Here is a 14,684-nt window from a genome sequence, read left to right as displayed (position 1 = left end):
CCAAAGATAGCAGAGGTCATAGCGTTGATTTGGCACTTCAAACCGGCTAGTTCTTCAGCCACGGGTTTCAGGGCTTCCTCGGCATCTACGGCTCTTTTGGTCAAACCGGCTTTTTCGGTCTCCCATGCAGCACGATCTTGATTGAAGGATTCTTTCAATTTTTCCATTCCGGACAGGGCCTGGGTTAGCTCCTCTTTGGTTTTTGCAGCTTCGGCTTGTTGTGACTTCACATTTTCTTGCAAGTCAGAGTTTTTGGCATCTTTGCTTCTCAGTTCAGCCTGCAACATTGAAGGTATCTTCAATAAAACAACATATATATGCACTAAGTATAAAGCATATAACAAGTTATCCACTTCATACTTGGGGGCTAATTCTTATTTGCTCTCAAATACTACCTTCTATGCAAGTCTCCAGAACAATGCAAGCATTATCCTTGACACTTGGGGGCTAATGTACGTTTGTTCTAAACTGGCGGTGTGGATTAAAAACTGGATTAACTTGCCAAGTTAAATCGGCCTTTGGGGGCTATGCTACAGAACGTTATCTAATTTTTCAAACATGAGTTTTATCTATGATTGAAGACACGCCTTGGCAAGGATTAATGATGGGATGCTTAAAGTATTACAAAGACCCGGTTTATGATTGACAATCATAAAACGGCTCTTGGGGGCTACTTGGAATAGTATTTCAGCTATAAATCAATGTGCAAGGGAGAAGAATTTACCTCATATCATTCTTTCATCAAATTCACCAAACCGGCTTCATAATCCCGGTTTGAGTGCAGACGGTTCAAGAAGCCGGAATGAAGCTCATCAGCGTTAAGATGAGCATAGTTTGATAAGTCGCTGCTCCATTTACCTTTATCCCTGGCAATTTGCTCTTCTTTGGCACTATGCTGAGCCAAAATGACGGGATGACTAGGAGAACTGTGGCCTACTCTAGTAATAATAACGTCATCTCCTTGGCCTTCAGGATTTTGAGCGGATGATGATGGAATTTCAGTGTCTTTCATTCGATTAGCCCAGTTTGGTTCTGCCGGTTCAGCATCAGGGGCGGCAGGCTCAACATCTGTGGGTTCGTCAGTATGTTGGCCGTCAAGGGGCGGATCATCAAAAGTTGTTTCAGGATGGAGGCCTTCCGGTTCACCTGTTTGCTCCGGTTCAACTCTTGGTTCTTCTTCTTCAGCAACAGGGTCTTCTGGAGGATTGGTGACCCGAGCTTTCTTGCTGGGTCTGGCTTTGGCCCTGCAAACGGAATAAAAAGGGTTAACATCCTGTTCAAAAGATGTAGGTCGCATTGAAAGGAAAGGTTTTTCCTAACTCACCCAGCCACAGTTTTCAAAGGGGGGAGTTGAGTTGCTGTCGATTCACCAGAAGAGGAAGGAGGTGTCACCTGATAATTTGAATCAGACAGATTAAGAGGTTGTCTGAAATAACCTGCCTTGGGGTAAGAATGGTCAGAAGTAGGAGAGACCTCAGACCAACGCTTCCGAACCGGAGTATCAGGTAAACCGGTAGAGGTGACCTATTGTCCACTGTGCCGAGTTGTCCGGTGAGCCTCATGCTGTTGAGTCTTCAAAATAAATGTTGGATCCAAGTGAGCAAGAGGATGAGAAAAGCTTACTTTACGGATTGTTTGGCGAGGTTTTTGTGTTGGCATAGAGTCTGAACCGGAGGAAAGGGTAATTACCTCTACGTCCTCAGCCTGACTAGCTTCGGCCTCCTCCTGAGGAAGATCATTGTTAATAAGATGCATAAAAAGAGAGCCAAGTGAGTCAAGTTCTACCTCAGCTTCTGGGTCATCAGTATCATCATCAAGCTCCATATTAATCCGGTCAGTCGTTTTCCGCTTTGACGTCCCTTTTACGGCTTTGGTCTTCAGGCGGGTTGGCTTGGCCACTTTGTCTCCAGTTGGCTTTGCCGCTTTCTCTATGGATTTCCGTTTCCAGAAGGGGTCATCACCCTATACATATAAAGAAGAAGGGTTACAGCTTGTATAAGTCAAAGATATTAGAGATGAAGCGGAAGTGTAATGCTTACAGCAGGCGGTTTGTTCTTGGTGTAGAAGGGACTCAGACCGGTTTGACTACAGACCAGTTCCGATTCATTCAGAATCTTCTTTACACCTTCAGTAACTTCTTCCTCAGATAATTGGATGTTGCAGTGGTGTTGAGGATCGTCAACCTCACCGGTATATTCGCACATTAAACCGGGACGCCAGCTTAGCGGCAAGATACTCCAGGATATCCAACAGCGTACAAAATCCACACTTGTTAAACTGTTTGCCATAAAGGCCCGGAGCTTGGCGATTTGAGGAGCATATTTTTCCCTTTCTGAGGAGCTCAGGCGTTGTGGCATTGGGTGAGTATTGGATAATCTATGATCTCGAAAGCCGGGGAGGGGATTCTCATCTTCAGGCGAAGTGTCTCTGCAATAGAACCATGTTTGGTTCCATTCCTTTGGGTGGCTATGGTGTTTGGCATGAGGAAATTCCACTTCTTTCCACTTTTGAATCGAAACACCACCAAGCTCTGTATTCAGGCCATTCACAAACTCTGTGCGCCGGTTTAAGTGAAAGAAATCCCGGAACAATTCTGCACTTGGTTCTTCCTGTAAATAGGCTTCACAGAAGACTTGGAAATTGCATAAGTTGGAGACTGAATTGGGACCCATATCTTGTGGATGCAGTTGGAAGCTGGCAAGCACATCTCGATAAAATTTTGACCCTGGCGGTTTGAAACCACGGCCTATATGGTCAACAAAGATTACCACTTCGCCTTGTCTTGGGGTTGGAGGATTCTCAGTTCCTGGGGCTCGCCATTTGATTTCCGTTTTCTTAGGCAGAGAGCCGATACTAACCATCTCATCCAGTTGAGCCTCAATAACCCGGGAACGAGCCCAGTTGCAGGCAATGAATTGTTTGGCCATTGCAAAGCGAACAAACTGAAAATGAAAGGCCGGTTTATAAATTATGCATGATCATACACAAGAGACAAGGGAGTAAGAAACGTACTAATATAATAAATGGTACAACCCGGAGACTAGTATAATGAGAAAGAAGGTAATGCTAGCGCAAGATTGATCAGACACTGTTAAACCGGAGCGTAATTATGAAGGTAACATGCTCTTCCGGTTTATCAGAGGGCTAATGGCATAGACTATTTATCCAATGTCAAATTGCTTATATTGATGCGAGGAGAAACAGATCTCACAGTGATGTATAAAACTTTCAGATCTAGAGATAAGACAGAAAAGCAAAAATAATTGGATCTTGAAGGGGTGCAGAACTGAAGCAATTTTTGACAGACAGATCAGTTCTTTGCGCATAAAGATTTGTGATGATCATGGTAGGTAAGCTACGGTAAGAGATGTATCAAGCATGAAGTGTCCATCTATTAAAGGAAGAACATGGAAGAATAGCATTGATGAACTTCGGAAGAACTGCGAGGAATATCGAAACCCTAGAACAGATCTATGGTGAAAAAAGCAGAGAACTTACCGGAGCTAGTGAGGAAGCGGAAGGGCGCCACAGCTCTCTGGTGCATTCAGGGCGATGCAGCGGCCGAGGTCGGAGCAGAAACGACGGTCGAAGGTGGCGGCAGAGTTCCAGAGGCTGAGCGGCGCGAGGAAGACGATGCGAAGAGGCACGGGGGGAAACGGTGAAAATGACCCCTCGGTCCTATTTATAAGGCGAAGTGAAAAATTGCAAGTGCGGGAATTGAGGAGTCCAAAAAATGGATAAGTTAATAAAGGTGTCGCCTCGATAACTTGATATATATTAAATGAAGGAAATCTCCGATATCAATGGACGGATGATGTCAGGACGGTTTATCGTAATTTTGAAGTATGACGTCACGGCGGTTTACAAGATCAAAAATGAAGACAAGAGAGAAGATTTTTTCTAAAGTGTGGAAGATTGACATGAAGAAGTTCAAACCAATCTGGGGCCTAATGTTGGGGATATTACTACTGGAGGTAAACCGGCCTTATGTAGCCAGGTTGACTCCTTGAAGATTAGAAGCCCATGAAGACGTAAAGATGCTGGCGCTTTACGGAGGGCCCAAAGGCTAGTTACAGTATGTAAATGTAAACCGGCCTAGTCATGTAACTTGTATAGTAAGATAGAAAGAGAGAGGCCGAACTGGATACGTTTATAAACCGGCTTCGGGACTCTGTAGCCCGGCGGGCGTCAACCTATGTATATAAAGGGACGACCCGGCCGCGGTTTAGGGACAGACAACAACAACTCGAAAGCCAGACAAAGCGGATTCGCTCCCTGGCCTTCGAAACCCTAGCAATACCAATCACAACTAGACGTAGGCTTTTACCTTCATCGAAGGGGCCGAACTAGTATAAACTCCCGTGTCCCCTTGTTCGGTTTAACCCCTTTAAGCTAACCCGTTGCGATGGATCCACAACTAAGTCCTTTCACGAGGACATCTGCCGTGACAAACCCACGACACTACTAGCAACCTACATGTACCAATCCCAGACTTAGAGACAAGAATTTGATACAAGAGATGAACTAGGGTTTGAGAGGAGATGGTGCTGGTGAAGATGTTGATGGAGATTGGGCCCCTCCCGATGAGAGGAGCGTTGGTGATGACGAGGGCGATGATTTCCCCCTCCCGGAGGGAAGTGTCCCCAGCAGAACAGCTCCGCCAGAGCCCTAGATTGGTTCCGCCAAGGTTCCGCCTCGTGGCGGCGGAGTCTCGTCCTGAACGAAAGACTCCATATAGCAGAAGATGGGCATCGGAGGGCCACCAGGGGGCCCACGAGGCAGGGGGCGCTCCCAGGGGGGTAGTGCGCGCCCCCCACCCATGTGCCCAGGGTGTGGGCCCCCTCTGGAACTTCTTGCGCTTAGTATTTTTTATATATTCTGAAAATAGCTTCCGTGAACTTTCAGGACTTTTGGAGCTGTGCAGAATAGGTCTCTAATATTTGCTCCTTTTCCAGCCCAGAATCCCAGCTGCCGGCATTCTCCCTCTTTATGTAAACCTTGTAAAATAAGAGAGAATAGGCATAAGTATTGTGACATAATGTGTAATAACATCCCATAATGCAATAAATATTGATATAAAAGCATGATGTAAAATGGACGTATCAAAGGGGCACCGACATTCGGTTTGGCATCAAATGGAAAATGAAATTTTGTCAGGCAGAAACCCCAAACACCACCTGTAAATGGGTAATCGGTGAAGAGGTGGTGAGCGGATTAGAGGCCAATTCTGCAGAGGGGGCAGACTGGGTCGTGTGGCCATTTTCTCTTGAGCCTCTTGTCTGAAAGCGGCATACCCAAGTAGATGCAGGGGAAAGAATCAATTTGGCATCCAACGGAGTTTTGAATGATGTTAAGGTCAATACCTTCGCACCTAATAGGCACGATTTTACTTTTGGTCGTGTTGGTGCCCAAACCAAAGGCCCTGCCAAATAAGTCCAGAACACTAGCAATAGAGGAATTGTCTTGGTTGTCAGGCTTGGAGAAAATGACCACATCATCAGCGTAAATGGAAGCTCTGTAGTTCGTGATCACCACCATCTTATGGGTATGGAGTTTTAATCGGACACAGAGAAAGATAGGGGCTTATAGTTTTGCCTCCCAACGTTTTACCTCGAGGGTAATGTCAACAATAATAGTTCATGAAAACTCACATCCAATTAGCCATATATACCAGGATCTTTCCAACATATTGCGCTTGCCAAAAGATAAAATGTAAAAAAGGAAAGGTGAATATCACCATGACTCTTATGTAAGGTGGGAGATAAAAGTAAAAGATAGGACCTTCGCAGAGGGAAGCAGAGGTTGTCATGCGCTTTTATGGTTGGATGCACAAAATCTTAATGTGAAAGAACGTCACTTTATATTGCCACTTGTTATATGGACCTTTATTATGTAGTTCGTCGCTTTTATTTCTTCCACATCACAAGATCGTATAAAGCTTATTTTCTCCCACACTAATAAGTCATACATATTTAGAGTGCAATTTTTATTTCTTGCACCGATGACAACTTACTTGAAGGATCTTACTCAATCCATAGGTAGATATGGTGGACTCTCGTGGCAAAACTGGGTTTAGGGATATTTGGAAGCACAAGTAGTATCTCTACTTGGTGCAAAGAATTTGGCTAGAATGAGGGGAAAGGCAAGCTCAATCATGTTGGATGATCCATGACAATATAATTTATCTCAGATGTAAGAAAACATAACCCATTACGTTGTCTTCCTTGTCCAACGTCAACTCTTTAGCATGTCATATTTTAATGAGTGCTCACAATCATAAAAGATGTCCAAGATAGTGTATTTATATGTGAAGACCTCTCTTTCTTTATTACTTCCTATTAATTGCAACGATGACCAAAACTATGTTTGTCAACTCTCAACAACTTTTATTCATCATACTCTTTATATGTGAGCTCATTACTCTCCATAAGATCCATATGATCTCTTTTATTTCTTTTTATTCTTCTCTTTTATTTTATTCCCTCAAGATCATAGCAAAATCATCAAGCCCTTGACTCAACACTAATCTTTATTATATAGCTCACGGACTCGATTACATAGAGGGATCATAAAGCAAAATTCACAACTAGATCAGACTAAAACTTTATTCTACTAGATCAAGATATTATCAAAAGGATCGAACTAAGAAAAACGGTAAAGATAAAAGTGATGGTGATACGATACCGGGGCACTCCCCCAAGCTTGGCAGTTGCCAAGGGGAGTGCCCATACCCATATGATTATGTCTCCTTTGTTGGTGAAGAAGATGGTGGTGATGATGAAGTAGGCTTGTCGTCCATCTTCCAGAATCCCAGCTACTGGCATTCACCCTCTTTATGTAAACCTTGTAAAATAAGAGAGAATAGGCATAAGTATTGTGACATAATGTGTAATAACAGCCCATAATGCAATAAATATCGATATAAAAGCATGATGCAAAATGGACGTATCAAAGGGGCGCTGACATTCGGTTTGGCATCAAAAGGAAAATGAAATTTTGTCAGGCAGAAACCCCAAACACCACATGTAGATGCAGGGGGGCAGACCGGGTCGTGGGGCCATTTTCTCTTGAGCCTCTTGTTTGAAAGCGACATACCCAAGTAGATGCAGGGGAAAGAATTAATTTGGCATCCAAGGGAGTTTTGAATGATGTTAAGGTCAATACCTTCGCACCTAATAGGCACGATTTTACTTTTGGTCGTGTTGGTGCCCAAACCAAAGGCCCTGCCAAATAAGTCCATAACACTAGCAATAGAGGAAATGTCTTGGTTGTCAGGCTTGGAGAAAATGACCACATCATCAGCGTAAATGGAAGCTCTGTGGTTCGTGATCTGATTGCCAATAGGCGATAAAATGGCGTGCTCTTGTGCTTGATCCATTAATCTGCCAAGACAATCCATAACAAGCACAAACAGGAGGAGGGATAAGGGGTCACCCTTCCTCAGGCTGCAACGGTGCATGATTTGTTCCCTAGTGCAAGAGTTCACCAAGATCCTGGTGGATGAAGAGAGAAAAAGGCAAGAAATCCAGTCCCTCCACTTTTTGACTAAATCCCCTAAATGCCATAAGGTTGAGTAGGAACTCCCAAGAAACAGAGTCAAAAACTTTTGATATGTCCAACTTTAACATCACAGTAGGAATCTTTTTCTATCGGAGTGTTTTAGCCAAAGCCTGAACGTATACAAAATTGTCATGTATTCTGACATTGAGATATTAGCCTATTCATAAGTGGTTGCAGTCTAGCTGCAAGGATCTTAGCCACCAACTTGGCAAAGCAATGGGTAAGACTAATAGGGCAAAAATCATGCGGCTTGTTAGTGCCTTGGTGCTTGGGTAGAAGAGTCATGACAGCACTATTGAGAAGGTATAGATTCTGAGAATTGGAATTTTGTAAGTGCAACAGAGCAACCATCAGATCAGGTTTAATGATATTCCAACATTTGCGAAAGAATAGGCCGGTGAAACCATCGGGCCCCGGAGCCTTTTCCGGCTGCATATCGAAAATGGCACACTTGACCTCTTCCTCTGTGAATTCATCATCCAATCTGAGTAGGTCGCAAGGCTGAAAACTAAGGGCAGTAAAATTTAAGGAGGAGGTCCTTGGTTGGTAGGTACCCAACAAAGTGTTGAAATGCTCCCATATACAGTTCTCTTTGCCCTTCTGATCAACAATCTCGGAGCCATCCATGAACAGAGACGGAATGCAACTTTTTCTTCTCCTGGCAGAAGCCTTCATGTGAAAGAAGCGAGAGTTGCAATCATCTGCTTTTAGACATAAGAACTGAGACTTCTGCCGCCAGATGCATCGTTCAAGCGAGGTCAGCCCAAGACTCAACATTTTCAATTTTCCTCTAAACATGTGCTCTTCCCATGTGGGCACAGATTTTGCGCAATAAGTATTTACAGTCAAAAATGCTCACCCAGGTTACCATGAGACCAACTGACTCACCATTCTGGAAGGGACTTATGAGAACGAAGGACTTGTTCTTTCGTAGGGTCATATTCTTGGTTGTCAACAAGATTTTAGGAGGACACGTGGTTAGGAGAGACGCCCCTGGCCGTACAATATCCCATCCTTTATAACATTGTGCAACATAAGGAGGATTACGTAGGCACAGTTTCTCAAATGATTCCCTTGAATATTCAGTTCAGACGTGCGTTAGTTGGTGAGCGATGGACTGTCTGGATGCACTTGGTTCGGAGATTTATAGATGTTCAATTATCCGACCAGCCGGATTCGACACACTGGAAATTAGCTAGAAATGGGGTATTTACGGTGAAATCTTTCTATATGGATTTGGTTAATTCTGGCCCAATCTCACGATCGTTACATATTTGGAAGGTTAAGGTTGCCTTGCATATTAAGATTTTTATGTGGTACGTCCACAACCAAGTAATACTTACCAAGGACAATTTAATCAAGAGGCGATGGGTAGGTAGTTCACATTGTTATTTTTGTGATCATGATGAAACAATACAACATCTATTCCTTGAATGCCCACTCACCAAATTGCTTTGGAGAACGATTCATATAGCCTTTAACATTAATCCTCCAGTTGACATTGAGTCGTTGTTTGGAATGTGGTTAGCTGGGGTTGAGCATACTACTACGGCTCGTATTCGGATTGGAATATGTACGCTTCTGTGGGCTATATGGAACTGTAGGAATGATATGATTTTTAATAGATAACACACTTTAACTTTCTTGCAGATCATCTTCAGAGCTACCGCATGGATCCGTACGTGGTTATTACTCACTACTTTGAACTCCAGGGAGCCTTTGGTTACTGGGTGCAACCAATGGGAGATGGAAGCACGGGCTATATTCAACCGGTTCGGATGACAGTTGCATAATAGGATAGGAGTCTACGGAGCTTATCCTTCACATTGGCTTACCGGTTGCGATTTTCAGCATGTACTTTTCTTTTTGGTTTTGCTCCGCTTGCGAGCTGTAGTACTTTTATGACTTTGTGATACTTCGTGGATTTTTAATAATATGACTGCATGCATCATTATGATACAGAGGCCGGGGGTACACCTCCATTTACAAAAAAAGGAAAGAGCCCTGAAATCCCTTGCATCATCAAGCTGAAACATAAGTTCTTGTACAAAAGCAGTCCTCAACCTGATGTCAGAGAAAAGAGAGACAGACCAAGACTGTAGTTTTTTCGCCGTGTTTGTAAGCTTGTTGTGCAGATTAATGTATGGGTCACATGAGGCATCTTCCTGCGCCCAGGTCAACACCACGGTGTCATTAAAACCATCCATCTTCACGCAAACATTTTCAAACCGAAATCTTCTCTGAACTCTGAATGATGAGTTACAGGATAACAACAGCGGGTAGTGATCCGAGTTAGCAGAGGATAAAGCTTCAAAGATAGCATTCGGGAACACCTCATTCCATGGCTGATTATAGAGAACACGGTCGAGCTTAACCAGAACATCATTTAATTGTTCGTTGCACCATGTATATCGACGGCCATGCAGATACATGTCTTTAAGCTCGAGCAAATTGATGAAGTTGCGGAAAGCGGTGAGTAATCCTCTGTTCACATTCCCATTGTTCTTCTCATTAGCAGCCACAATCAAATTCAAATCTCCTATCATCACAACAGGCAAAGGAGAGTTCATACACAATCTCTGGATATCGGTTAGAAAGGCCATCTTGTCAGTAGGTGTTTGGGGGCCGTATACATTGAGAAGTCGCCAAGATTTCCTAGAGGAACAATGCAAGCAGAGAGCAAAGATAAAAGACTTGTGACACTGGACAGTCGTCACTGAAAAATCATTAGACCAAGCTAACAGAAGGCCGCCACTCGCGCCGTCAGAGGGAGAGAAAGCAAACTTAGTGAAATTGGAGCCACAGATTTCTGCAACCAATCTTGAATCCAACACTGACATCTTGGTTTCTTACAAGCACACCACATCGACAGCATTATGCCTAACAAACAATCTGACGGAGGCTATCCTAGCAGGGGAATTGAGTCCCCTCACATTCCAAACAAAGAAATTGCAGCAATTCATGGAAAATAAGCACGAAGGGGATACAATTTAGAGACAACAATCTCAGACAGTCACCTTCTTCACAAGCCTCTTATTACCACATGCATGAGTGGCCAGGTGTGTGAGCGCTTGGATCTGCACATCAGAGAGCGGTGTCTTGAAGCAGTCAGCATACTTGGCTAGGAGATCTGCTGGCTCCTTGACAGCCTCCTCAAACTCGATGCCCATGCGGCGGCAGACTAGGCGCTTGGCCATGGTGATGGAAGATCCCTGCAACTCCAATGGTCTGTTGGCCAGCCGGCGGCTACATTTGAAGCAATGGCAAATGTTCAAACAAAACTGCAGCTACAAGTCTCAGGCCAAGTCCAGAAAATTCATGACAGCCAAGCTCGTGCTTTCTGATTCTTCAGGTTTTGGAGCGCGCCATTTCCATGGGAACGCGAGTCGTCTCTGCAGTATGTCTACACAGCAGTTTCGACGTTCGAATTTCTACGGACAGAAGCGACGATATAGCTCATACTCACTCCGCAGGCCATAAGCAAAGGATGGTGTCGCTACATTTTCTCGCCAAAGAGAGCTTAAGATTTTCTAATCATCTTCAACAAGTGGGAGTTGGAACCGATGAACCAATGATAGTAAGTTGCATCCCAGTTTACTTTCCGAAATCTAGTCTCTGGCCAAGGCCAGAAATTTCATGACAGCCAAGTCTGTTGTTAAAGTATGTAATGGGCCTCGGTTGGCGGTATAGCCTGTTAGTCTTAGGGTTAATTAGAGATAAAGGTCGCTTGCTTAGGGGTCTAGTAAGCCTTGCAGGGGAGTCAAGTAAACCTCTCTATATAAGGGGAGGAGATGTATCAATATAACCAAGCAAGAATTAAAGAACAAAATCCCTTCCCTCTTGCCCGGCCGTGGGCAAAAAGGCCCACGACCACCCCTCTCGCGCCCTCCTTCTAGCAACACCATAACAATGGCCCGGGCAAGAGGGAAGGGATTTCCTTCTTAATTCTTGCTTGATTAGATTGATACACCTCCTCTATATAGAGAGGTTTACTTGACTCCCCAGCAAGGCTTACTAGACCCCTAAGCAAGCGACCATTATCTCTAATTAACCCTAAGACTAACGGGCTATACCGCCAGCCCAGGCACATTAGGCTCATTATGTACTCTAACACTACACCCCACCTGGACATGCAGCTTGTCCTCGAGCTACAATGTAACCAGCTTATAACCATGATTCGACGCAACACAAACCTAAAACCAAAAAAACAAGCCTTTTACATATCAGCTTTTTTATTACTCTCGGCCTGAAATGGACTGGGATGCCTTATTTTGGACCTCTGAACATAAATTGGACACCATCCGCACGTCGGACGTGCATGTGTACAGCCACCTGCTGGATCCGATGGACACCATCTGGACAAAAGGAGTGCATGTGTATTGATACGTCTCCATCGTATCTACTTTTCCAAACACTTTTGCCCTTGTTTTGGACTCTAACTTGCATGATTTGAATGGAACTAACCCGGACTGACGTTGTTTTCAGTAGAATTGCCATGGTGTTATTTTTGTGCAGAAATAAAAGTTCTCGGAATGACCTAAAAATCAACGGAGAGTTATTTTGGAATATATAAAACATACTGGAAGGAAGATCCACGTCAGGGGGGCCTCCACCTGTCCACGAGGGTGGGGGCGCACCCTACCCCCCTGGGCGCGCCCCTGCCTCGTGGGCCCCCTGATGCTCCACCGACCTCAACCCTGACTCCATATATTCACTTTCGGGGAGAAGAAAACCCAAAGAGAAGGATTCATTGCGTTTTATGATACGAAGTCGCCGCCAAGGTCTAAACTCTCTCGGGAGGGTTGATCTGGAGTCCGTTCAGCGCTCCGGAGAGGGGAATCCATCGCCATCGTCATCATCAACCATCCTCCATCACCAATTTCATGATGCTCACTGCCGTGTGTGAGTAATTCCGTCGTAGGCTTGCTGGACGGTGATGGGTTGGATGAGATTTATCATGTAATCGAGTTAGTTTTGTTAGGGTTTGATCCCTAGTATCCACTATGTTCTGAGATTGATGTTGCTATGACTTTGCTATGCTTAATGCTTGTCACTAGGGCCCGAGTGCCATGATTTCAGATCTGAACCTATTATGTTTTCATCAATACATGAGAGTTCTTGATCCTATCTTGCAAGTCTATAGTCACCTACTATGTGTTATGATCCGGCAACCCCGAAGTGACAATAGTCGGGACCACTCCCGGTGATGACCGTAGTTTGAGGAGTTCATGTATTCACTATGTGTTAATGCTTTGGTCCGATACTCTATTAAAAAGAGGCCTTAATATCCCTTAGTTTCCAATAGGACCCTGCTGCCATGGGAGGGTAGGACAAAAGATGCCATGCAAGTTCTTTCCATAAGCACGTATGACTATATTCGGAATACATGCCTACATTATATTGATGAACCGGAGCTAGTTCTGTGTTACCCTAGGTTATGACTATTACATGATCGATCGCACCTGGCATAATTCTCTATCACCGATTCATTGCCTACGAGCTTTCCATATATTGTTCTTCGCTTATTTAATTTTCCGCTACTACTGTTACAATCACTATAAAACACCAAAAATATTACTTTTGCTAATGTTACCATTTACCACCGTTACCACTACTATCATATCACTTTGCTACTAAATACCTTGCTGCAGATATTAAGTTTCCAGGTGTGGTTGAATTGACAACTCAGCTGCTAATACTTGAGAATATTCTTTGGCTCCCCTTGTGTCAAATCAATAAATTTGGGTTGAATACTCTACCCTCGAAAACTGTTGTGATCCCCTATACTTGTGGGTTATCATGTATGGCCACCTGGAAGTGGTCGCAAGAGCGACCAGCAGAGGCGCCCTCGCGGCGGCCTGCGGCGGAATGCAGTGGTGCTACGCGGTGCGCTCCTGTCGGTGACACCATGCCTTCTCCCCGCCGGACGGCTGTTGGTCTGCACCGCACAGAGAAGAGTGGAGAATAATGGCGAGGAGGGGTGCACCCCCCCCCCCCCCCCCCGTCGACCGCCGATGTCGCAGACTTTGAGGTCGATGTCCATGGGGAAAACAGCATGCCTGCTGCCCGTGGGGAAAACCGCATGCCCAAGATCCCCGACGCAGTGGACGAGATTGAGGTCCTTTGCGCGGCGAAGCGCAACGGGGAGGAGCGGCAGCTACAGACCACACATCTCCCGCACACGCCGATGCGCTAGGAGGCCGCGCGCAACAGCCTGTAGCCTCACCGCCGCCAACACATGGCAGGTAGCGATCCAAGCTGGAAGCGGTGACGGCGACGGTGGGAACTTGATCTGCTGGATGGGGATGCCCTAGGACGGCGGCGACGCTAATGGGAATGAGGTCGTGGTAGTCCCGTCGTAGGGCATCCCATACTAGTACGAGATGACCGACGCCGTGGTCGCGTCCGAGGGCGGCGACGGCGGGGGTAGCTGTTGTTGGTGTGGCGGCAGAGGAGGTGGCTGCTGGGGATGCGGCCGGGGCGCATAGGGCCCGACGAGAAAGGCCCTGATGCCCGCCATGGCCTGCCGTAATTCCAGGATTGCGGCTGTCATCTGCTCCGGGGTGAGGATGAGGACGGACGGCGCCGGGGCAGAGGGTGCAATCGCCCTTGAGGACGCGAGCACGCCCAATGCTGGCGTGCCTACAGCGTGGGGCAGCAGCGCCGATGAAGACGTTGGTGGCGGCGGGTAGGTGTGCGGCAGCGGCGGGTGGGGAGAACTCGGTGGAGGGCTGGAGATGATCGAGTCCGGGAAAGCTGATACCAAATTGTTATGGTACTGCTAGAAGGAGGGCGCGAGAGGGCCAGTCGGGGGCCTTTTTGCCCACGGCCGAACAAGAGGAAAGGGTTTTCCTTCTTAATTCTTGCTTGATTAGACTGATACATCTCCTCCCTTTATATAGAGAAGTTTATTTGACTCCCCAGCAAAGCTTATTAGACCTCTAAGCAATCGACCTTTATCTCTAATTAACCCTAAAATTAACGGGCTATACCGTCAGTCCAGACCCATTAGGCTCATTACGTCTGTACTTTGAAATTCCAAGATTTCGGAGCGACCGTTTCCATGTGAACGAGACGTTTGAAGGTCTACTACTTATGGAAGCTTGTAGGTCACCCCATATAAG

At 45.5% G+C, this 14,684-nt stretch overlaps 1 pseudogene; it reads right to left on the bottom strand.

Annotated features, from left to right (window-relative positions):
- Positions 1-3,503: 3,503 nt before the first annotated feature.
- Positions 3,504-14,445, bottom strand: LOC147986617 (uncharacterized; annotated as a pseudogene).
- Between the last annotated feature and the right edge of the window lie 239 nt (positions 14,446-14,684).

Source organism: Triticum urartu, chromosome 2A (assembly GCF_056163025.1).
Source record: "Triticum urartu cultivar PI428250 chromosome 2A, HENAU_Tu73, whole genome shotgun sequence".
Lineage (NCBI taxonomy): Eukaryota > Viridiplantae > Streptophyta > Magnoliopsida > Poales > Poaceae > Triticum > Triticum urartu.
This window is presented reverse-complemented; position numbering and strand designations above follow the sequence as displayed.